At 46.5% G+C, this 24,821-nt stretch overlaps 1 protein-coding gene across 3 annotated transcripts in view; it reads right to left on the reverse strand.

The window, feature by feature from the left end:
• The window catches only part of LMF1 (lipase maturation factor 1), a 190,680-nt gene that overhangs the window by 150,434 nt on the left and 15,425 nt on the right, over positions 1 to 24,821 (reverse strand). The gene's annotated exons all lie outside the window — the stretch shown is intronic.

Consider the following 24,821-nt stretch of genomic DNA (forward strand, 5'->3'; position numbering starts at 1 on the left):
TTCACGTCAACATCCCATTGTCAGCAATGAAAACCATCAACAAAAAGACAACCCTAAATCCAACCCCGTCTGTCTTCTCCTCTAGCCAGAAGATCGTAGAAAAACACAACAAAACCAAACCAAAACCAACCACCACCATGCTCACAGGATGCAATCTTTCATTTTAAATTTTCCAACAGTTCAGCTGGCAAGGCTTTTTCCCCTAGGAATGCATTTTTCACATCAGTAGCCCTTTCTCTACTTCCCTCAACAATCGTTTACTACTCATCTCTTCTGCTACAAAATCAATCTATTGCAAATTAAGTTTTTGGAGGTGTTTAGACTAGGAATTTTGCTCCCTTTGTGACCACAGACTGAAGATGTAGCAGCATGAAGGCAGCTCACCCATACTGCCAGCTGTGGCTTAGCCAACACGTTCGTTCAGCGTGAAGACCCGACAGTGCTCAGCAAAGGGGTTGCACAGCCAGTTTTTGGACAAGGATGTCCTGATGCTCATGCAACTTCTGATCACAGCCTTGGTTCAGGGAACCCGGGCTAAATAACACTCTTACTCCTGCAGTGGATCATGCATCATGGCTTTCTGATGAAAGATATGGTGGTGGGCATTCCCGCAAGCATCTACCCACAGCCAACTGGAGACCGAGCTGGCCCTTCTCTGGCTCAGCTGCACACATCATGAAGCCTTCCTGGTAAAGGAAAGGAGGGGAGAAAAACGTGTTTTCCCACAAATATTACCATCCATCAAGTTCTGCTGAGAAGCTGCCAGTTGGAAGGGGTCCGAGGTTTAATGATAACGTAACACGGCGTGCAGCAAGATTTTCCTTTTGCCCCTTGCCACCCCCGGGCGCGGCGAAGCGATGAGCGGTGATTGCGCTGTCTGCAGCCTGGGTGGTGAATTTCCCATGAGTGTGACATCAGATTCACTCGTGAGGATATTCTGTAGCATATAATTAGAATTTTTGCTTCTAATTTGAAGCAAAAGCTTTTCATATTTTTATATAAACCACTGAAATCAACCACATTAAAAAAAATCACACAAGATAGTGACAACTGATATTAAACAGCTATTCACATATGTCCCAATACCACAAGACTCATACACCCGCTCAGCTCTCCCTGCTGTAAGAAATCCAAATGACTTCAGTGCCTAAAATGAAACATATGAATTAATCACTGCCTTTTCTGTCCTCAATCCACAACGTTATTAATTCAGGCTGAAAATACGTGTGCTCCAGAACTAAGGGTTATCCAGCAAGGGATTGTGTACTTCGTAAGCATTCAGTAATGCAAGGCCGACCTGGAAACGTGAAGTAGCAGGTATTGCTTGGGGACCAACCAGTCGGATGCTTTCCAGTGCTCCAGCAAAACAGGGAAAAATATCCTGCAACCGCTTTAATGCTGAAATTTCGAGCAAACACCTGAAATAGATGCTCAGAGAATGCATTCCATTTATTAATAGCAGTAATTATCCGCTCTTTGATGTGAACTTCCAATAATTAATGGGAAACTTGTCAGTAAAGCTGAGGGCTGAAACTTCCTAAGTGGAAACATCTGTGAAGGTAGCCTGAACACAAGCAAAGCTTACTCTGGTGATTTATCATACACCTGAGGCTTTGGTATGCTCATGCCAATAAGTCCCTGGATGTAAGGGAGGAAAAAAAGTTTTATTTAAAAATCATTTGAAACACAGTAAGGTAACCAAAATCAGTTCTAAAGCATCTGTATTATTTGTCAAAATAATTACTCTATGAAATAGCCAGTGCCGCATGTGGTAACATTTAAACAAAAACACAAAAAACTTTTATACAAAAAATTACTCCTTTAATAAGTGCAGTATTGCGCAGTGGTCTAGAAAGCCATTTAAAAGAGATCAATAGCTTTTTAGCATGACACAATGCATTGCTCCAAATAACGATACGAGAGGATAAGTGCAGATATTAAAGATAAAACTTTTTAAAAAACATCTAGGAATGTGGAAATAAAGAGCACAGCAGCTGTTTTATATGCATTTACACCTATGGAACATGAAACATTTTGCATTCAGCACAATAAAGGGAGTTATTTCTAAAGTGGAAAAAAAATAATATTGTTTGTGAGATGATGGGGTTTTAATTCACAGGTTTCTGCAAGCAGGAGGGCTCGCACGCGTTTCCCAGGACAAGTGATCCTGGGGAGTGGGGCCAGGAGCAGAGGGGACGGCTCCCCAAGGGTGAGCCTTGCTCCCCAAACACATGCAGGGACCAGGGTTTCAGCCCTGAGAGAAGAAAATATCAGCCCATCGCCCCAGGAAATTAAGGCTTTCCCTGAAAGTTACTTCTGTTGCACTTGAGCACTGAAAAGACCTTGAGCGAGTTGCAGCTGTAGGCGATTCAATAAGCTAGGAAGAACCACTTGGGGTAGAGGTGCAGCCTGTAACAAGTTATTAGTGGAAATGCGCGTGGTCTGCTAGATGGGCTGCAACAGAGCTGCATCTATCAGAAGAGCACAGGGCAGGGGAAACACAGCCCAATTACTTTCACAACCCAGCCCACCACAAGCAACCCATGCGATCTCACCTCCTGCCACCTCTTCCCTGCTTCTCCCTGCCTTGCAGGATGGACTTGGCAGGACACAGAGAATTTTTCACTGTTATCTTGGATTTCTGGAGGTGCAGGGGGTTGCCCACTACAGGGGGCTGCCCTCAAAGCAGGGTATGACAAAACCGTGCTGATGGCCAACGCCCCCAGCAGCACACTCGATGCAGCCATCACTCGAGCCTTGTAATTCCCAGCAGTTTTATACCCGGTGCTGCCCCGGGGCCCCAGAAGCACACCGACTATTTCGGCTGCTTGTGTGCACAGCCAAAGACAAGAGCACAGAACCCACGCTTTCATGTACAGCTCAAACAGGAAAAGAAGCTGCTGGCAACCCAGGATTTAGAAGGGAAATAAAACACTCAAGAAAGATATCCGTGTATGGGCTAATTTTCAAACCAGAAAGTGCTGACCCTTAAAGAGTGGCATGTGTCAGGAGTTTTTTAATTTCATTTTACTTTCAACTCACAAAGGAGAAGTTCAAAACGCTGCTCGTAGCCATAAGTTAAAGTTAAAAGGTATTCAATAAAAATGTACACTGATTTCTTCTGGACATAAATCCAAAAGGTAAGATTGTGCAACATCAGTACTTCATATTTAATAATAACAAACAGATGGGAAAATATTATAATAAATTACTATAACTGTCCAAGCTGTGTGCCAGAAAGTCTTGGCCAAATTCCCCTGCTTAACTATCTATATACCATTTTCACTGCACAGATCTCAGAGGACTCCATATTCCCGTAGACTGAAATATACACATCAAGCTACTTTCTTAAAAAAAATAAAAAAATAAAAAAAAATCACTTTCTGAGCCACACCGAAGGGCTGACAGCACTGCAAAATGCGAGCAAGGATTTATACGAGCTGTGCCACACCGCAGCACACAGGCAGCTGCAGGACAGATCACAAGCCCAGCAGCCTATGAGAAACTCCCAGGAACGTGGATTTATCTCTGCTCTGAGGTTTGCTTCACTCCCGTATCAGGGGGAGCGTTTTAGAGCCCAAATGACACTCCAGATTGAACCTCACCCGCTCCGCAGTATGGACGCAGGCAAGGCAGCGCTTCAGACTGACAGCCCTCCAACTGCCTCCCCGAGGGCCCAACAACCGACACAGCTGCACATCCCAGAGCCTTTTAGGACAAAGAGCTCTGCGACGTGCCCACAGATATGCACAAGTGTGGAAATCAACGTGGAGCAACGCTGCGCCGCGCGAGGGCCTCCCCTGGGCCCCACGGCTGCTCCGTGCCCGGGCACTTCCAAACCTCCTCCCCACGCCACCAGCCAGCAGCCATATCTGCTTTAGGGGATGAATAAGCTGCACGAGCCACAAGAAATCATATTAAGAGGTGAGCCATACAAATGAGAATGTAATGTATTCGCTGGTCAAACAGTGAGGACGAGAAGTGGCGATGTAAAGCTCAGCAAAACGGAAAGCTCCGCACTGTCCCCTGGGGCACCTCCCCGCGGCCCCCTCCTGCAGCCCCGTGACCCCAGCATCCAGTACAGCTGGGCAGATCCAACTGCGCTGAAACCATTCCAGATTTACACCCAGAGCTTGGCCCTGGTGTTTACCGAAGCTCACAAAAAACCCCGGCAGTGCTGGCCCCGGTGACAACGCCGAGCCCCAGCCGCCAGCCGCTGCCCGCGCTCCTCCTGCAGCTGCGAGGCCGAGCACAGCCAGCGCTCGGGGGAGCTGATCTCGGCCACGCGCCCCAGCTTGCTGCTCGAAAATAACAGGATTACCTCAGCCAGCAGGAACAAGGACAGGAACTGTTTCCCCATCGGTCTCCAGCCTTCATCCTTCACCTTTCTCCTTGCTCCTTTTTCCCCTCCCGAAGGAGCCAGCCTGACATCTCATCCCCACCCTGCACCCGGATGGCTCGTTGCTGTTTTATTGCACAGCTTGCTTATTTTTCACCCTCTCGCCCCTTTTGGGGGAATACTTTTGCTGTCTCCTTTCACCCCTCCTACCACATTTCTGGGGAACTGCAGGACCCCTTTTCCACCACCCATCACCCCACTGCCAAGCCGGTCCCTGCTGCATGCAAGCGCAGAAAATTGCCCCCTATCTCCTCCCTGATAAACGTCCATAATAAATAGTAAATCAAGACGTAACCTCAAACCTCCACACCTCAGCTACCTGCTCCACTAAAACCCAGAGCTGTTTAGTCCGGTTTTAATGGTGGTTTAATCACCTAATAGCCTGAAAGCACAGGATAGAAGTCCAAATCCCACTGCTAAAATGTTATTTTAGGCACCGTGCCTTAACCAAATAGCAATCACTCGCTCTTCAGTAGCAGCTTTACATAAAGACCTGGAAGCACCTTGGGGAAATCCTTATCCCCATTTTATGTAACGGGAACCAGGAGGTGGAAGATGGGGTTAGTAGAGCCAGCCGAGCGGGTGGCAATGCAACCCCACTGCCAGCCCGTTTCGGCACGCACGCAGGCACCCCATCCACAAAAGAATACGAAAATACAAGAGGTGCAACAGCAGCTCCGACTGTTCTGAAGCGAGGCACAAGAGCCAAGGCACAGCAGACATTTCAGCGCTGCAAGTTGCCGGGTGGAATTAACTTTGAAATCCTGACACTTATCTCTTTCGACTAACATAAAATATGTACCTTGGCTCACGCTCACTTCCTATATGCGACTGGGAAGAGGATGGCTTCACACTGCGGTTTCACCCAGTTTAGAAACGGAAGACAAGCCCATGAGAAAATTATTTCACTAGACTAAAAATAAATAAATCAAATTAAAAAAAAAAGTTTGAGAGAACATGGCGGATGCAACGAGGAGGTGGTCAGAAGTATCTGGCTAGGTGGCATGCTCCGTAAAGAACGATTAATAACGCAGAATACTTGAGTGCTGGGATGCTATTGAAGAAAACAAGGACACCCCTCTCAGCCCGCTGCTGAAATGCGCTCAGATCAGCAGGAAGCAGATGCCTCAGCTTCTCCTTCTGTGCAAAGATGCCACAAATAAGAGGAAAATGCACAAGATATTTCAACTACCAGTTGCTGCAGTGATTTTATGACAGATTTTTATGACAGTGTGTCTAACACAATGCTTTGGGGATAGTAAAAAAAATTGCACCTCTGAAGCCCAAGCCCCCGCCGCAGTAGCTTTAGGATACCACCCAACACAATTCAGCATGCTAAGTCACTCTTTTTTCTTTTCTTTTTTTTTTTTTTTTTTTTTTTTTTTTTAATTTAAGGACAAGACACAGAATTTCAACAGTTTCAAAAATATTGATTCAATTTTTCTGATCCAGGAATCTGTTCGAACCAGCGCATTCCCGTGAATCATTTCCATTTCAAGGAGACAACATTCTTGGACAAAGGAACTTTAACAAGAAATCCTTCGACAGCTCCTTTCATGTGGTCACTTACTTTTGCATCAATTTCTGCAAAGACAGTGAGGAGTGACAGTTTGTTCCCTGCCACGGGGAGATGAAGGAGTCCAGCACTTAAGAGGAAGATCAAACTTGACCTCTGTCTCCCATTCCATTAACCAACGCCAGTACTTCCACCAGTCTTTATGAGTAGAGGGAACACAGAAAATGCAATAAACTTCAAAACAGACTTGTGAAGAAGCACACAGGTTTCGACAAGGGACGCTGCCAGCATAAATACATAGCATAGCCTCTAGCCCTCGGTACCATTGAGCAGTCAAACAAATACCCTTAAGATGACTTAAAAGAAAAAACCCACACTCCTCCTCCCAGCAAGAAAAAGGAGACAAAAGGAGCAGATCAGAGCACACTAGGATGTGTGTCCTGAAACCAGCCCTTTGTTTTATTGGTCAAGTCGCTGGATTAGTGCTGTGTTTTAATGCTTGGCCAAAAAAAAAAAAAAAAAAAAAAAAAAAAAAGTTATTACCAGATACAAGCAGGCAGGAATATTAAAGCGTTCTTCCTCCTTCTGAAATGCCATTTCCATTTCAATGCTGTTAACGACGGTCCCTCCACATCTGTGTTTGTGCAGTTGGGCTTTTGCACAGGGACATTCAGGGGATGTTGCAGCTTTGCTGATGAATCTCCAGACAGAGCCTTTTAGAGCCTACAGGCGATTGAAAAAGACAAAAGACCTACGCCACTTAATCTGACCCCAAGTACAGTGCATTTCTGCTCAAACAATCCTAATGGAAAACATCCAAAAATCTACGGCATTCCACTCAAGCTTCCAAACTCCAGATCAAATCCAGAATAAAGGATCAAGAATAACTCAACAGAGTTGGTTGCCTTGGAGAGGTTTAGGGCCCACCTCTTGTTGACCCTCCTCACAGGTCCACACACAGCTTTCTTCTGCTGCTCTGAGATACCCAAAGTCCCCAAACCTCAACCTTTTAATTTGCAATTCTCCCATATACCTGGGGAACACCCAGCCAGGACCAAGCCCCGCCAGCCCCAAGAAGAACGTTATTCCAAACCTTTACATTCAGAGCTGTAATCATCCTCTATAAATTACTGCCATAAAACTTTCATGTGGTGTATATCAGGTCAGAGAAAGGGCATTTGAATGGTTAACCAGACACACATAAATCAGGTGCACGTTAGAAATGACAGCGCGATTAATGAAAAAATAAAAACGCCAGCAGTTCCTTGGATGTCCTTCAGTTTATTATTATTATTATTCAGGGGTTATTCTGCACATCAAGGTTTATTTAACTTCAGAAAAAGGGAGAAAAATAAAAATAAAACTTGTTCTGCCCTGCCAATATTGAACTTTTGATCTTGAAGACAACTCTGCCCATCTCTCATCCTCTTTCCATCAAAAGCCTGGCGATATTGCAACAAATTTAAATAGCCCCTTGCTGAGAAGCGTCAGCCTGCTGAAGCCAACAGGGTCACTGAGCTAAACCATTGTTTTTGCTGGATTCTCCCCAATGTGTCCTCACTACAAACCAGGGAAACTTTACCACCACCTCCCTCCCTCCCACGTTTCAGGTGTGTAACGCTGCACGGTGCCCTTTTGGCTTGTGGCACCTTCACAGCAGACCTGACTACTTTCTAACAGGTAAAACCAAGCAGAGGGACTATGCTCGACATGGACATTTGTGACAACCGGCAAATATTGCAGGGCAAACAGGACTGCCATTATCCCAGCTTGGCAGCAGGGAACAGATCAGCTTGCAGCAGCACCCTCAAGATCCTTCAAACATAGTAACACATAGGTAAGCACTACAGACAGAAAGAAGGTACTGCTCAGAAGCAGAAAAAAGTATTGGTAACTCATAGTAAGGCAAGGACAAAATAAAGCCGACATCCTCTGCAATCACAAAAGCTCTTAGAAAACAAGTCCTATTTCAAAAAGTTGTCGGTTCTGTTGCTTAAAAGCAGAGCAAAAGGAAAAATAATCTTATAGTGAAGTATTTACAAGAACAATTTTTGTGGCTATTGTACGAGGTTAGCCTTGCCAGAATACTTTGCTCCACTTTTGCAGAGGGAGAATTCATGATTTTGTGTGATTGAATTGTAGCAACCGAAAGGGGGAGAAGCAGCAGCTCCTGGCAGTCCCTACAACTGCTGCAACCTCTCGCTAGCCCACAGCCTGAGCAAGGTCAGAGCAGCCCCTCCTGCCTGGTTACCTTCCAAAAACCTGTCTGTGGCGGAGGACACGGGTGATAGCACTGCAGATGGCACTCGTGCCCACCCCACACAGCCCCATCCCTCCTCACTGCTCAGTCGGTCCCGGATCCGAGTAGATCCCTCGCTGCAGCGGGGCTGAGCAGGTGGAGGTCTGCTCTGCTCAACCATGCCAACGGATGCTGAACGACGAGGATCTTATCGCTGAGGTCACTGAAGTTCCCACAGGCTTTTCTGAGGGAGCGAGGGAATTAATCATACTCTCCCGGCCACACTCCAACTGAGTAATTACATTCGACCTCCCCAAACGCCCCCAGACAAGTGGCACTGTGTTCAGGTTACCCCGTGTCACACTGAGCACTGCCCATGCTTGGACCATATGAAACCTCACCCCAAGTGGTGGGAGCCTTTCGGTGTTGGGCAGAGTTTTCCTTGCCTACAGTGAGCTTGGAACAAGCTCGGGATCCTTTAGCAAAGGAAATGCCTTCTTGTTACACAAACAAGTAGCAATCAGTCCATGCTGGAATGTTTGGATGCAAGTCAAATCCTCCTCAAAAATTTCAGCATGATCAGAGCTAGCTTTTGTTCAGATGTACCTCGCTATGTATATTGGTACTTTTAGTATGTTTTTCATCTATATTTTTTAGGAGCTGACCTGACACTTACTAATCCAAGTCTCGTTCTTGTTTTTGCATTGGAAGCAGCAACCGGGAGCATTGCACAAAGTCACAGGTTAATGGGGAGGCTTAACACAAATCCACCGTAAGCTCATGATAACAGATAACAGAGATGCTACTATGAGATAAGGAGAACTACTACTGGCTTTAAAACACACACAAGTGAACTCAGTGCCAGTACTGAGCTGTTCAGGTCTATCTGTGAAGAGAGTCGTTCTTCTGTACCTATGGCAATTAAAATGAGTCAAACTGCATCACCTGTCTTCTGCTGATGCCCAGATCTAAAACAAAGACACCTTCCCTTTGGTCAATCTTGTTAGAAGGACAAAAATCTAAGCAGACACTGATACCATTGCAGTAAGTACACTAAATCCCTTAGTAAGGGAGAACCACCTCAACACCCCTGAAAGGGAGAATGTGTTTTAGAAGAAAACGCAGGGGTTATAAAGCTTTGCATACAATACCCTTGCTATTTGCACACAGATTTGCAAAAGCAGAAGCCAGGATTATAATTGCAAATTACTACACCTGCTCCAGCCAAGCTGGGCACTGGTGTTGGATCCACGTGAGAGCATCCAAGCGCTACGTGTGAGCCCAGCACTGCCTGAACAGGGGGGTCCCTGTCGCTGCTGCTGGCAGGGACAGAGGCTTGCTGCATCTCCATGCAGACTGCGTCTATTCCTGCAGCCCAGACTGAACAAAATGCCCCGCAGTTTTCCGCAGCTCAAGAGCCATACCTGACATCTGTGTCACTGGACCTCCAAGGCCTCTTTTTGCTGCCACATCTTTAATTCCTGCAGCTGTCACCCCACAACAGATTTTCAAGCAGACCAAACAGATCCCTAACAAAGATACACACACACACACATACTTTGCATTTCCACCACACCTTTAATACTGGGGTTTCAAGGGGATGAGGCAGCTCAGCTACCTTACAAAGCGATGCCATCACATCCTACATGGGCACGCTGCCACACTGCTGGCACGTTCACTGCTGCTCACCAATGAATTTATAAAGGTTTCAGGGGGTTATGTTGTTATATGCCAGCTGCAGGAGGGCTAACAGCAACAAATCCATTATATGGTGAGCACATCCCCAGCCCAGTCCAAAGCCAAGGCACGGACTGCCCATCCACATTTTTTGCAATCAGACTGAAATAGGAGGCAAGTCTCAGCCACACCAGCAGCAGATTACTATCTTAAAGTATGGACAATGTTTTTCCAAACCATGGAGACCAGGATCCAACTTCTCTGCTTTAAAAGTGATACTGGAGAAAGCTTCATTTAACTTAACCTCAGCAATGCATTAGTGCAGAATCCTTAATCAACAAGAGCCCCACTCTTGCTAGTCACCCAATCCAACCTCATTTTTTCAGAGGAATATCTGTGCCTGCAAAAAGCATTTCTGTTTGTTTCCTTTTTATTAAAGCTAGGACAAAAGTCAGCCACAAGAGCTGTGGAGAAACAATTTGCTTAGGGAAAGGGCTTCCCAGTTTCTGCAAGACCAGCGTTCCCATTCCACCCACTTACATTCCTGTATCAAGAGAAAATAAAATCACATCCGCAGGCCAGTCATTGGTTACACAGGTCGACATCCAGGCAACATGGCAAACCGCTGAGAGAAAATTACTTGCACAGAAAGATTGTGTTTGAAGAAGTTATGCACTCGTTCCAGCACCACCATTTACATCAGTCCTTGTTAAGAAGTATTTTATCCCTTAAAATCATTTGCATAATTGCCGCAATCAAAGGCAGTACTTTACTGTAATAACTTTAATGGCAGATTTTTCCTTAAACATTCTTTTTAAAAGGTGCCTCCCAAGGTTGGTGCATCCATATGCCAGTAAAAATAAAGACAGGAGGTGACACTCAGGAAGCGCATGGTGTGGAGAGGGACCGTGCTTTTTGTTTTGTGCTTAATAATAACTGATGGAAAAATAGGAAGCTTGTCAAGCTTCGTTCAGTATATACAGCAGTGACTCCCTGGGCACTGGGGCTGTACCAGGAACACAAGGACAGCCAGTTCAGCAGACACAGCAGCAAAACATTAAATACAGATCACAAATTGTGCAGAGTTTCATGCTGTCAGCTCAGTAGCTGCTGACATCCACAAACAGGCAAGATACAGTATGAAAAATATCTAAAAAAGAACTGGAAGCCCCTTCTCCAGAGATCTTGTGGCTTTCGAGGGAGATGTTGCCTTTAGCCTGGATGAGCAGGGCAGGGGCAGGGATGCTGGAGGAGCAGCAAAAAGGTGACTGCTGCTCAGCACTTCAGGCCGTGGGACTTCCAGAGCAGCTTCTGGAGGAGTTGTTTCAGCTGAAGCTGGAGCTCTGACCTGCTTCTCTCAGCTGCACGGGCACATTAGCACAGGAACACTAAGATAAGGGCTACAGGGCTTCAGCAGCATTGCAAAATGTATATTTAAACTTGGCAGGAACCACAGACCCAGGCTTAAAAACAGAATGCAGACTTGGAGCAAACATGCTGGGATCCAAGGGGTGGCTGGAGGCAGAAACCAGCCGGGATTCCCACCCTCCTGCTCCGAGCGCTGTCCTGAGGCCGTGTCCTCCCCTTCCCCAGCTCTGCTTTAACCCCAGGGCTCCACCAACACCTCCAGCTTGGTGCTGAGATGCTCCTCGTGGGAAGGGACCAAGGGCCAGGGTCCCAGGAACACCACGGCCACGTCTGAGCAGGGGCACACACCTCACCCGGCCAGCGGAGGGCTGCGGGGGGCACTTCTGCTTAATTAGGGTTTGCAAACGAGAGGGGCCTGGATGAAGGCACGCTGCCCTTTAATGCAGCTCTAATTACATTAAACCAAAATGCTTTCGCGAACATGGAGAAAGGCTGGGGAGAGAATCAGACAAGCTATAAATTAAAGCAGAGGATATGAATACCATGCAGGCTGCAGTGTTAGGGTTAACGTGGGTCTGGAAACAGTTTAGTGAAAACCTGGTGTGGCTAGGGGCCAGCTCCAAGTTTAGTTGCTTTGGGCTAATCGTTTCCTTCAGGCAGGCTACTCTAGCACACTAATAGGTTTTAATAAAAACTTCCAATTGGGCCAGTAAACCCCTCATTAAGCTGTTTTTAAAGCATGAATTTAAGAGCGGCGAGGGTAAAAGGTCACGAGGAGTATTTAATTCACAACGGCTGGCAAAAGGTGCTGTTGTGATTGAAAACACCAGAGTTCAAGTGTCCAGGGCCACATAAACATCCGACTCTGTCACTAGACCTGGTTAAGTGACAGCTTGAAAAATAGATTTAATAAGACAGAGAGAAAAGTTTCCCACTCTTACACGAGAAATAGGAACAGCAGATCACGATAATAGCCAGGAACAGGAACAGTCGCTAAGCCAGCCCCGTCCCTCCCATCGCAGCCGGGGGGCAGGACGAATAAATAGCACCGAGGGCCATGTGGGTGCACAGCCCCACAGCGATCCCCAGGGGCTCACCAGCCTCGTGCTGCAAGGAGAACAAAGTTTTCCAGGAGTAACAGGGACCAAGGCACCCTCCACATCCTCCTGCCCGTGCCTCTCCTATGTGCCGACCACAACGAGTGCTGCCATGTGCTAGTGCAAGCGAACAAAGCCTCTCCTGGTGAATTCCCTCGCTCTAACACCTCTGAGATCTCAAACCCACCAACAGACACCACAGATGGGGCTGCAGGAATGAATGGCTTGGTTGCAGGCTCAGTACAGCCCAGACCCGTCCCCATCCCAGCACGCCTTTAAACCATGCTTCAGACCTGAAGTTTGGCCTTGGTCTTTCCAACTCGCTCTCATTTTATCCTGCACCCCCTGCGCTGCTCGCTAACATAGTGCAACTAACAGGAAAACTTCACCCCTTCCTCGGGAACACGTTCCCACAAAGGAGAAACATCTCCATCTTGTACTGCAAAAGCCAGAACCCCAGCTGTGCACTCTAACATTTCATTTCATGTCAATGCACATCTAAAATTCAAGATCCCTGAAGACCTTTTAAAAAAGAATCCTCCTCGGAACAATTTGCATTGAAGTAAAGAGTGAGGATTTAGCAAGTAATGGAGAATTACATACGCTCTGCTCTCAACTTTTTATTCCACTCCTAATCAAAACACATTTCATCTTAAATTCTGAGATAACAGATGCAACAAAACCGGGGGGCTGGCAGAGGTACGAACTAAATTATTTGCTTATTCCTTGTTTGCAGATGATGGTAAAAATTGGGAGTTTAATTCGAAGTTCAGCAAACCTCTGATTGCCTTCTCTCCACACCAAAAGTACCAACATTTTACTGTCAGAGGACAAAAAAAAACTCTTATTTGTAAAATATGCTTCCAATTCTAGCCATACAGTTGGCCTGCAAGGATCGTAGAAGCAAGGCTCTCTGGAACCATCCCCAAGGAAACATTTGCTTTGGCTCCCAACAGGACACTTTTGTGCATCAAGAGTCAAATAAGATCAGCTGTTTCTCAATCCTTTCTGTTTAACGATCCCATTGATAGCCAGAAGGTAAACAGGCACATTTCTGTCTTTCCTGCACATTCCTTGTTAGGAATTCACATTGCTGCTGAGAGGTATCCGATGACCACGGAGACAGCAGTGTAGAGTCAGAATCTCCCCGAACGGTTGCATCATTTTCCCATGGCACACCTGGATTTCTGCTCCACGGAGAGACTCGGCTCTCCGTTACAAACTGCACAACCTTTGCAGCCTTTCTGCAGCTCTGCTTAGCCCTCCACTGTCTCTCACACGTCCAGCAGCACTGCTGTAGCATCTCAGGCCATACATCGTGCTGTCAAGCTGTCTTCTGAATATCTGGGGCTACTTAACGCAATAGGAAGGCAGAACAAAAGGAAGAGGGCAAGAAAGCCTGTAAGAGAGCATCATCTTTTTCAAAGCCTCTGCTCAAGCAGAGATAATAAATCACCACATGAAACCAGTCCCGCACACTGAAAAACAATGTCCCTGGGGGCATCTCAGACAGAAGCATCATCGGGAACTACTGTGCTAGAGGAGCACACCCTGGCTCAGAGGGGGTCAGAAACAGCAAAGCTGTCAACACCACGGATCTGCTGAAGTAGCTTTAGTCTTATTCTACGCCAGCAGAAAAGATGTCCTTAATTTTAAGAAAGATAACAACTTGACCTTGCTGGTTCTTTCTAGCCCCAGCATCACAGCTGCAACCTTCAGACAGAGCGAGACTTGCTGTTTCTGGAGCTGAACCAGCCTCAAGGTGCATAAACTAGTCAAGGCACTCAAACAAAAAGGGCCAGGAAGGAAAGCCCTCGGGACAGAGGAGCCCAGGGAGGAGATTCAGGCTGAGGATGGCTCTGCCATACCAGCTCAGCTCCCCAGGAGCAGCATGGCCCCGAGGCGTGCTCTGCAGAGGGCAGGCAGCACCTCCAGCCTCCTGAGACTCCCGTCAGCTTCAGCTCAGCTTGGCAGGACTGAAGCAGTTCAGGGTGCTCTGGCCAGCAAGCAGTCCCACTGGAGCACAGTCCATGCTTGACCTCCAGAGTACTGAGTTGCAGAAAACAGGGACAAGAAGGAGCCATCAGGTCACGCACAGCAGGGACCTGACCCACCTGAGCAGTGCCTGTCCGCGGGGAGGGACCTGATGCAAAATGGCCACGTGCTCACCGAAACACACCGTGCTACATCTAAAGCCACATTTAGAATAACAATAAATAAAGCCAAGAAGTTATTACAGCTCAGCTAACTTCAGAACAGCTCCAGCTCCCCGGCTGGTGCCCGTGCAGGATCAGCATTGCAGGGCATCTCTTCGCCTGTCGAAGGCGAGCGGTCCGACACGGCCGGTGCTGCACGCCGTGAACACCGCAGCAGGGCTGTTTCACAGCTCGTTCCCTAAGTGAGGAGTGTTTTTAATAACTGTTACCTGACAGCAGTGAGAGCAAAGAGCAAAACCTGTGGCAATACCAGTTGATCCCATTTGGCCTAACAGCTTGTTGTTATTTCCAGGCTCTGGAGTTCTTTAAAATTCATAGGGACAGCCTGCAGTTTTAATAGAGGCTACCAAAATCCATCCTAAGATGTATCAAAAAAGCACACTTCCTGGAGGGGAATAGGAAACAGTCAGCATTTACAAAGACCTCTCCAGGAATTATTTTTTTTTTATTATTAAAAAAAAAAAATCCCGCTTTGAAGTAGATGCTACCAAAGAATAAGGCTTCCAGAGCTCAGCAATATTTAATGTACTTCTACAGCAATGGATGAGTGTTGTTGTTTCAGCTATATTATAACAAAAATATTGTGGTTTTCCTGTACTCTAACAAAAGTAGCTCAAGATTTACATCTCATTCATCTTATTCAGAAAAAGTCCGTAAGCCAAAAAAAAGGGAGAGTCCCTACTGCGTACAAAGGACTTCAGGAGCCCTCACAGGGTGGCTCTCCAGTCAGCACACAAAGGGACAGAAATGTAAAATAGCACTTAGGAAAGGCAGTTTTTCTACAGCTATCGGCGAAAGTGGAAAACACACAGAAGACAAATAATTTGGGTTAAAACTGTGATGGGTGTCCTCACTAACTCCACTACAGTGAACATTCGTATTGTAAAATCCAGCTGGTTAAAATCTCCTCGTTCTGCTTGGCACGATTAGCTAAAATACACGGGAGTGAGAACAATTCTCTGTACTCCTCTGCTTCTCCACTTGGTAAAGCATCATCTTTCTGATCTCACATACACCCAAATGTTAAGTCCACTTATTAAAATGACCAACCTACACAGGGAGATGGATACAAATCCCTGCAGGGGAGGCATACCTGCTTATCAGATTTGCAAGCCTCAGTAATACACGCAACGCAAAAGGACTTTGGTCTTGTGCCTTATAATGGACCAAAATTTTTATTTGTGACTGGTTTCCTTTCCACCTCACCTATCCGAGGGACCGAACACCAAGCGGAAAGCATGAGCAGGCATAGCAAAAGATGCTGTTTTGGGACATTATGCCATACCATTGTTCCTTCCCCCATAAAGTCGGAAGTACTCTAGCTGTTTTCTTAATATTTCCACAGAGAGGAACAATTTTTCTACTTCGATTTCTAAATTTCCATTTAGACTCTGACTGTAGGTTGGAATATTTAATGCTGAAATAAAATCAAACCTGTGCAAAGCACAAGTCAGTCTCCCAGAACTCCAAGGAAGCAATAGCTACATCTTGCACAAGCAGGAAAAAGGATAAAATGAGCATGAGGTTCCTGATGTTCATACAAATCATTAGCAGAAAGGGAATTAGAATTGCAGAGATGCAGATTCCCTCCCAGCAGATGTCCTTCAGATCTCATTTCGTTTGGTAGCCTTGGGCTTATTTAACCATTCATCTTTAATCACCCTCTGAATGATGCTGCTGGTGGCTACACAACCCTTCCACCAAGCCTCCCTCGGTCTCAATTTATAGAATTACTTCCAGTTTTCCTTTCCTTCCATTTCTGACATTTAGGCAGAGAAAAACAATGAAAAGCAGAGAATAAAGACAATTGTAACTTAAACATTTGACAGAGGGAGAAAGAAAGCTAGAGTAATGTAAAAACTACATACCCACAAATGCACCAATAAATTGTTACTGCAGAATTTTTCTCATTTTTATTCACTTACCAAAGGAATACCTGCAAAACAAAATGGAGAAAAAGCAAAAAAAAATTAAACTCAGTTGTTCAAACATGGGGACTTATGCCTCATTATTACTTTTATTTCAAACTTCACACAGGTTTTGAATTTCAAAACATCTGTCAGGGAGTATGAAAACATGTCTGAGCCACGCAACGTGCAACCCAGAGGCACTAAATGGCAAATTGCTTCTCAAACTGCCCTGCTGACTGGAAAGGCAAGAGCCAATTAAACCCTTTTGGGGAAGAATTAAGCTGTTATTCAGCACTCCAAGCAAGCAGTCACCTATCTTTTTGTAAAGATGCTCAAGCAGCATTCCCAAAAGAGACAGCGCGGTCCCAAATCCCAACTGGTAACACCTGGGCTGAGCTGGCTTCACAAGGAGCAGCTCCTCGCCCAAAAAGCAAGAAGTTGCCTCCTGCTGATAAACTTTTTTTTCCCCTTTTTCTAAAGCACAGAGAAGTCTAGCACCGTGTCATGTGCCAGTTGAGTGCTGTGCACTTCTGCTTAGCAATCCCCCGTGCTTCAAAGCAGCACGTGCCTGCTGCACCACCTTCACATCAACGCACCCCGGTGCATCATGTAATTCTTTTTTATTCAAATTAATTTTCTCATTGAGATTTCCTTCAGCCTTAGCTGCTTAGCATCCTGATAAACGGGATGTCTCCTGAAGCCTATTTTGCTGCTTTCTTTTGCTCACAAAGCCACAGCTCCAGCAGCACCCATCTGTGAGCACCAGGCAGAGATGTTGGGGCTGTGGATGTTGCTGCCAGCCCCGCAGCACCGGGAGCTGGACAGGATCTGTGCTCGCAGGGCCGTTAGCTGAAGCTGGGGCAGGTTCCCTAGTAGGTTTCCTCCCATTAGGGTTTCAGTCCAGGGTTTTATAATTTTTATCTGACCTACACCCGCAAAAAAAAATAAATTAAAAAAAAAAAAAAAGGAAAAACAACATCCACCCAAACCAAAAAAAGTCCCCTAAATATTTTCTATTTTCAGAAAGTTTTCTCTTACCGAAAGTATCCTATTCACAAATCTTATACCATACACAGGTACCTCAAATAGTTATTAAAAAAAACAGCAACACAACACAAACACAAACTATTGATTTAAATATTCTGCATGATATTTAACCATTTCAAACAGGGCTACTGATGTGTAGAGAGCAATAACTTCAAGATGCACGATAAGTTCTAAGGTTGTTAATAAAAGGGGCTCTTCATGAAGATATCTGTCATTAAGGGCAACCTGACTTTGCTGTTCTCCACCACAGTTGTGGCGCAGTTCAACACAAACTTGTACGAATTATTCTTATTTCTTGGCAGAAGGAAAGAACCCCCTGAGGCTCATTTAAAACACACACACAGAGACACGCACAAAATGAGGAATTAATAAAATATTGTATTCTTCTGAACCACATAGTTTTCTGACGTGTGTCTGTTGCTGATTACATCAATCTAGGCTCCATAACTTGTCATGTGATGACAGGCAAACACTTGTGAATTTATTTCTCTGAAGAAGCTTGCAATACAAATGCCAAGGAAACCAAAGAAAATGGCCAACTCCAAATACATAAAAGCAGCAGGGCTTCTCGCAGAGATTTTTTTTTATAGGTACAAGCAGGCAGGTACCTAATTCCCCTGGACTTCAGACTGTAGTTTGGAACCTAATTGCTGTTTTTCCATTTCCTAAGTCCTCTTCCTTGCTTATACAATGTAAACAGAAGTGTTTATTAAATATATATTTATCTCGTCACTCCCTGCCTGCCTGGAGTTTGAAACATTACTGACAGACGATGACAAAAGAACATGGATTTCATTTTGAGAGGCTCGGAAAACTTCAATAGAGCGACTTTTGATCTGCATATTGTCAAAACCCAGAAATCTTGCAAATTCAAAGCACATTCCATTCATATTTTCTAAATCAAATACAAGTGTGATGTCATTTCTGTTCTCCGGTTGGAGAAACATCGTAATTAGCAATGACTTGTCATTAGAGGCAAATCTCATGTCACACTCAGAGAGACTGTCAGCATCAGCTGGCAATCATAAACACCATCAAATATTGGGATTAAGTTTTTTCCATCCCATTCTCATGCCGATTAACACCAGTACAGGTCCAATATATTCCTGGAAAGCAAAAACTCGTAGCACTGCACGGTCCAGACTGCAGTAAGCTACTTCGGTCCCAGTCAGTGCATCCTCCAGCACCAACCCCGTTGGCTTGAGGGCACGGCTCCATTCTGCATGAGCCCCAACTCAACCAAAACACAGGAGCCATCCAACAAAGCCATCACCCTGCTCCTTGGGGCATAACTGCTCCTGGCGAGGAAGGAGTCCCTCCTTTTTCTGTGTAACTACACCCTTTGCTCAGCATGCAAAGCACGCAGGATGATTGCTTCTGTTTGCTCACGGAGGAAAAGCAGGCTGGCCACATTTACCTGATAACTTGACATTCCTTCTCCACTTACCTACCCCACAGCTGCACAAATTGGTTAGCATAAGAGTTGCTTGGAACGGGGACTGTAAATAGTGACAACATTCTGCATGGAGTCTACTAATGAGTGGTATTAAAAGACAGCAACTTTTCATTTTACACGTACCAGTGCTTTCTAGGAAAATGTGTCTGTATTTCTAACAGTAAAAAACCCGTCCTCCCTGCCTCTCAGCCTGGCAGTGACCGACCCCACAAGACTCTTCCAACTGCAGCGATTTCCCCAGGCAGGATAACTCACTGCCGCATCCCCAATCTGCAGCGGGTGTTAACAGCATCTCACTGTTCTCCGTGGAGAACATCCTCTACGGAAAGTGAACCCAGATGTCAACTTTCATCTCCATTATGAACCTCTCATCCTCTGGGCTGCATAGCTCGGGATGGGGGAAAGGATTTGGGCAGTACAGATGTGATTTCCATTCTCCACCAGGCTCTGGTGTCTGCTGGAGAGATGTTTCCACAGCAGCACCTCTGCAGAGTTTCTACAAACCAAGGAGAGATTACGGATGGGGGTACTCATTGCTGGGGAGGGATGGAGATGTTACAACTCCCCCTGCGTGCCCAGCGAGGATTGAAGGCAGTGGGCTGCTCTCTAGGAGGTACCAGCAACCTCAGACCACAGCTGGAAACCAAATGCACACACAATGGACTGAGCTCGAAGCTTCTTTCTGAGGCTTTAGTGAGAGGGAAAGCTGGAGGAGCTGCCTGCCGTCAATCCAGGCAGCGCATTAGGCGAGAAAAAAGGGCGAAACTACAAAAGCACAGAAAACTGACCTTACTTCCATCTTGTCTGCTACTTCCAGGCACTCAAAGACTTGTCTCCTTTCCCAGCTCTCCCTTCCCTCGCCAGCCCAGCTCCTCCAGCCCGCTTTCTGTGCTGCTTCCAGGGCTGTGCCTCTTCCTGCACAGCACCACGGGCAGACACGCTGCTGGCTGACACCTCCCAAATGCACGGCGAGGAACCCTCACCCGCTGCTGTCGTGTGCGTGACACCCCTAAAAGCTACCAGCCTACGTGCCTGAAATCTCGTTTGGTGAACCACAGCACGCTAACCAAATTAAAGCCATAAACACTTTAGGGCTAAAACCATCTTTTTAATATCTCTATTTTTATACACGTACACGCATCTTCATATACACACACGCAGTACCTTGCACTTGGGAATCCACTTCCTAAGCGCACTGCCTCCAAACAAAGAAGCCAGTTGGCAAATACCACTCGCAAGAGACCAAGAGGCTGCGAGCCCATCAAAACGAGATGACAGAATTAGTCTAGTGCACCATTAATTTCAGAACATCATTAACTTAAAAGTGCGGGGGTAAGAAACATTTCTGACAGCTGGTTTCAGTTGCTGCCAAGCCTTTAGCATTGCACAGTGGTTGCGGGGGGAGGAAATAAGCTAGAATGGTAGTAAATGAAACCACTCGGCTGGTTTCTGGATTCGCTTTATTGTGGTCGCAGATCTCTAAAAACTGGGATTCTGCGCTCTGTAATTACAACATCCACATTTAAATGGAAGGAACAGGGATAACGTTTAAAAAAATGGCTGGAAGAGGAGCTTTGTGCCTCAGTTTGCACGTGGTGTTGGGAAAGGTGCTTGAGCAGAGCTGGAGCGAAGCAGAGGACGAGGGAGGGCACGACCATCCTGCAGCAATGTTGGGTGCTCGCGCAACCGCTCCCCATCCCACACATCCCATGGCGAGCCCTCAAAGTGGCCATCCACCCTTTTATTTTCCCCTTGCAAGGCACGGAGCGAGGCTTAGTTAAAGACCAAATGTGAGCTACCCAACTAAGGGCCGGCACCCGCCAAGTTTTCTGTCTGTGCTCATTTCCGACGCTGCAGTTATTATGAGCCCTGGCGTACACGACGGCAGAATTTGCCAAATTCGAGTGAAGTCTGGTTTGGTTAAATCCTTCCAGTGCCAAAACCAGACGCTGAAATGGCAGCCTCGAGAAGCCCGCTCTGAGCTGCTCCTTAAAGCAGGCTGCGAATTTAAGGCAGGAAACGTGCGAAAGGGAGAGGGAAACAGCATGGGGACAGCAAAGCATCCCACAGCCTCCTAGTCCTGCTTTGCCCGCAGACCTGCTAAAATCCCCGTGCTCCCCTGCACAGCCACTTTTTGTGAACAAAAGCATGTGCAGAGCCAGCACAAGGGGCCCTGATGGAAGATGTAAAGGGCAGCATCAGCTGGAATACATCCGTGCCCTGGAACACGAGGCACAGGAGGGCTGCAGCCCGGCTTGGTCAGACACTGCAGCAGAAAGGTTTTGTGTGCCAGCTGCCTGCATGCTGACAGGTAAAATCCAAGGAAAACTGCATTTCAGTAATTCCATTTCTTGAAGAAAAAATCATTTAATTGCATTAATTTCTCTCCAAAGGTTGGCCCCGCACTGACAACCATTCAGAAACTGAACGCAATTCCCCGTTAAATGCAGTCTGCAGCATGGCTACAGGATTTGGTGACAGCATGGCAATTTCTTCTATGCTAAGTTCATGAAGACACGAGCTATCCTAATGCAAATTTCCACCTATTTTCCCCCACAGACCCTTCCCCCAGTGGAGAGCGCTCTGTTCCTGCAGCCGCTGTCCTCCTGTTCCCCAGCACAGCACCGCAGTTTGCCCAGGCAGATCTGGGACACGTCTCCAGTAAGGGCTCAGCCCCCAGATCACTGCCGTGATGGGATAACCCCAACCCAGAAAAGAGCCAGCCCCACTGGTCGTGAGCACTGCTCTCAGGAATAACATTCTGGATTAAGACCCTTAGGGAAGTTAGTAAACAGAGATCCCACCAGGGCTTGGACCCTTCCCTAAGCCTTGATTGCTTTTCGGCTGCACCAATGGCTGCATTAACATTCTTTCCAACCACAGCTGTTTGAGAAGTTAGATGAGTTAAGCAACATGAACGTGTGCTGGACCAGACTGGGTGCATGAAGCTATTTGGCAAGTTACAGTTAAAAGAGATCATGAAAAAACATTATTCATTCTTTTCCTAAATCTTTCAGCTGTGGAATCAATACCCAAGTCTCCATACTGCATACAGCTGGCAATTGGATGTGCCAGATAATAAGCAATTAAAAAAATATTTGTCTCAGTCTCTGGCAAAGCCCCGTGGTACATCAGACACCGCGCAGCCATGCCACTAACCACATAATCTTCTGATAATTTCTGTGCTCTCATTTTCTCATCGGCTGTGATTTGCAGAAGTGATTGGAAGCTAGAGACAGTTTATGCAAAGGAACCAGTGGGATGCTATTAGCTGTCCGTACAGTATACACAGCTCCCCGTGCAGATGCTTTACCCCATATCCCGTCCTAATTGCTTCTGATGTTTTAGCATTTCTTCTCGTGAAATCAAGTTCAGAGCCGGAGAAGCAGAGAGGAGGAGAAAGAAAATCCTTCCTTGCCTTGTGCTAACATTCGCTCTGCTATCAAAGCACTGCGCCCTACGAGGTTAAATCATTTTGTCAGGCTTCCTACGAAGCGGAGCAGCAGACACACACCACTGCTTTTCTGTGTTATCCTCGTACCGTGCGCAGGTAGCAGCCCCGATGCTTAGACAGAAGCGATTACCAGGATTAACTAACAAGATTACAAAGCCACCAGCCGGCCTCAGAGGCCATGAACGCAGAGCACACGCAGTGGCACGAGGGGCACAGAGAGCAATGGGATGCAAGGGACATGCACAGCAGCACTGGTCAGCACCCTGTGCACATCCCAGGGGACCCTCGGTGTGATGCTTTGGTGTGGACAGAGACCAGCTCCTTCTCTCATAGTCAATTAGTGATTTTAATAAGCCTTTGATTATCTTACAGAAGATAGAAATTAAAAAAAAAAATCCTCCAAAGGTGTTATTTTTGAGCAAAGCAAAGCCAGTAACTACAGAAAGTGAAAACACTAGATACAACCAATTTAAGAGATTAATTCCTCTTCAACTTCCCTCTTTTCAGAGATACTTAAATTCCTACAGGCATCCCTATTATTTAGATGAAACCTATCACAGAGGCGCTACCTGCTACAGAAATTAACATCCCCAGCAGATGCTGCAATCTCCCATGCCGCAGTTGCTCAAGACACCCTGGCACACCATCGGATCAAAACGACTTCTCTCACTTTTCAGAGCATTTCAATGGCAAACTGGACTCGCCATGGGTCAGTTCTTCTCCAGAAATACACCAGTGGAAGCAGGCAACAACCAGACCGATGTGGCCTGAGATATCACCATTGAGTCCCATGCTGGCCCGCAAGGTGTTTGGCAGCGCTGCTCCCACCAGCAGCTTGTACAGAGCTTCGATTCCTGCCTCCACCAGACCAGGCTGCTTCACCAGGTGGATCTGTAGCTGTCATCTCAGCCCACACTCCGATTAATGCATGGTTTCTGGAGAAGGCACAGCAGGGATGTGCTCAGGCCTCCCGGGACACCCGACCACGCTCCTTGCTCTGACCCAGCCCTGCGCTCCCCCATTAAGCGGCCTTCAAATGTCAGCCGTCAGCAGCCTGATGCTCCAAACCCATGCTCACAGCTCTGAGGGACTGAGGAAGAAGAGCAGAGACACGGCCCGGCCTCCATGCCAAGGGGGCAGTGAGGGGCAGGCCCCTCTCAGGGCCTGCCGAGCCAAAAAGCCAGCCCGAGGCCAGGAGGGGAAGCCTTAAACACGCTGGGGGCAGGGGGGGAGAACGTGAAATGATTCATTTCTGACATCAGCCGTGATTAAATTTTAATCTCTCGAACAAAAATATGGTTCTCGTTAGCCTCATTAGTTCCCAGTTGTAGTGCAGGCAGCGGTGTCACATGGCATTAATCTCCGTGTTCATTAATGTGTCATATCAACCCCTCGCGTCTGCTCACAGCGCTCTTTGAAACTGATCCACTGCCTCTCTTCTGCAGGAGGAGGAAGTGCCAAAAAGCAGCTTCCTCGACAGGAAGGATGACCCCCCGAGATCCTGCAACTCTTGGTTTACGTTTCCAGAGATAATCTTTTCTTTCTGGGGAAGGAGGGAGGGAAGCTTGGAATAAAGGGATGCGAGGCTGTGATCCACACAGTAACAAAGACATTCCTGAGGTTTATGGCCAAGGCAAAGACCAGATAAAGGAATGAGATAGTCTGAGTTTCCTTGTTGTTGTTGTCCTTGGGATACTTGGGAGAGCTAGAAAAATAAAGCCAGGTTGCAGCAAGGGTTATTTGCAAAGTTCAAATGGCTTAGCATACTCACCAAGGTGGTAATCGTGAACGTGATTTACCTAAAAACCTAGACAGTTTTTACAATACTCAAAATTGTACACTGGATTCAGGCATGATATTAAGTTTTGCTTGCGTTTCAAAGCTTAAAATTGGAAAAGCTAACATTAATTAAACCCTAGTCCTCTAGTGCAACCCTTGTATTCCTTCCAGACATGGACTAATATAAATAATATAAGACCCTGCCAAGATCACATCGTTAAATACAGTTACGCACAGCTCAGCACAGCCACTCCTGCCTATACAGAAGTCTCAGCAAACTTTCCAAGCGAACCAAGCACACCAGTGAAACCCAGGACACCCACGTTCCTGCTCCCTACTTGCACAGCTCGCGATCTTTCAGTGTTTGCTTGCTCAGGGGCAGTCACGAAAGCCTCAGCAAACTACCCACGCTGCTGAATAAAGTGTGCATTAGCTCAAACGCACCAAGCCTGTGTAGATATCATCGTTCACACTTGAGGTGGCTCTGGTTTGCTGGAGGCTCTGCGGGTGATTCTTCCATCTGAATTTTGCACGTCAGGCTGGGTCTCTTCTCGTCTTAAAATGGCCATCCCTGTAAGCGCTATGCCCTCATCATAAGAGGGTCAAAAAACAGCAAATTTGGGAATGAAGTTGCCAAATCCAGCCCACAGTTCACACGTTGCT

The sequence above is a fragment of the Aythya ferina genome (assembly GCF_964211825.1).
Source record: "Aythya ferina genome assembly, chromosome: 15".
Taxonomy (NCBI): domain Eukaryota; kingdom Metazoa; phylum Chordata; class Aves; order Anseriformes; family Anatidae; genus Aythya; species Aythya ferina.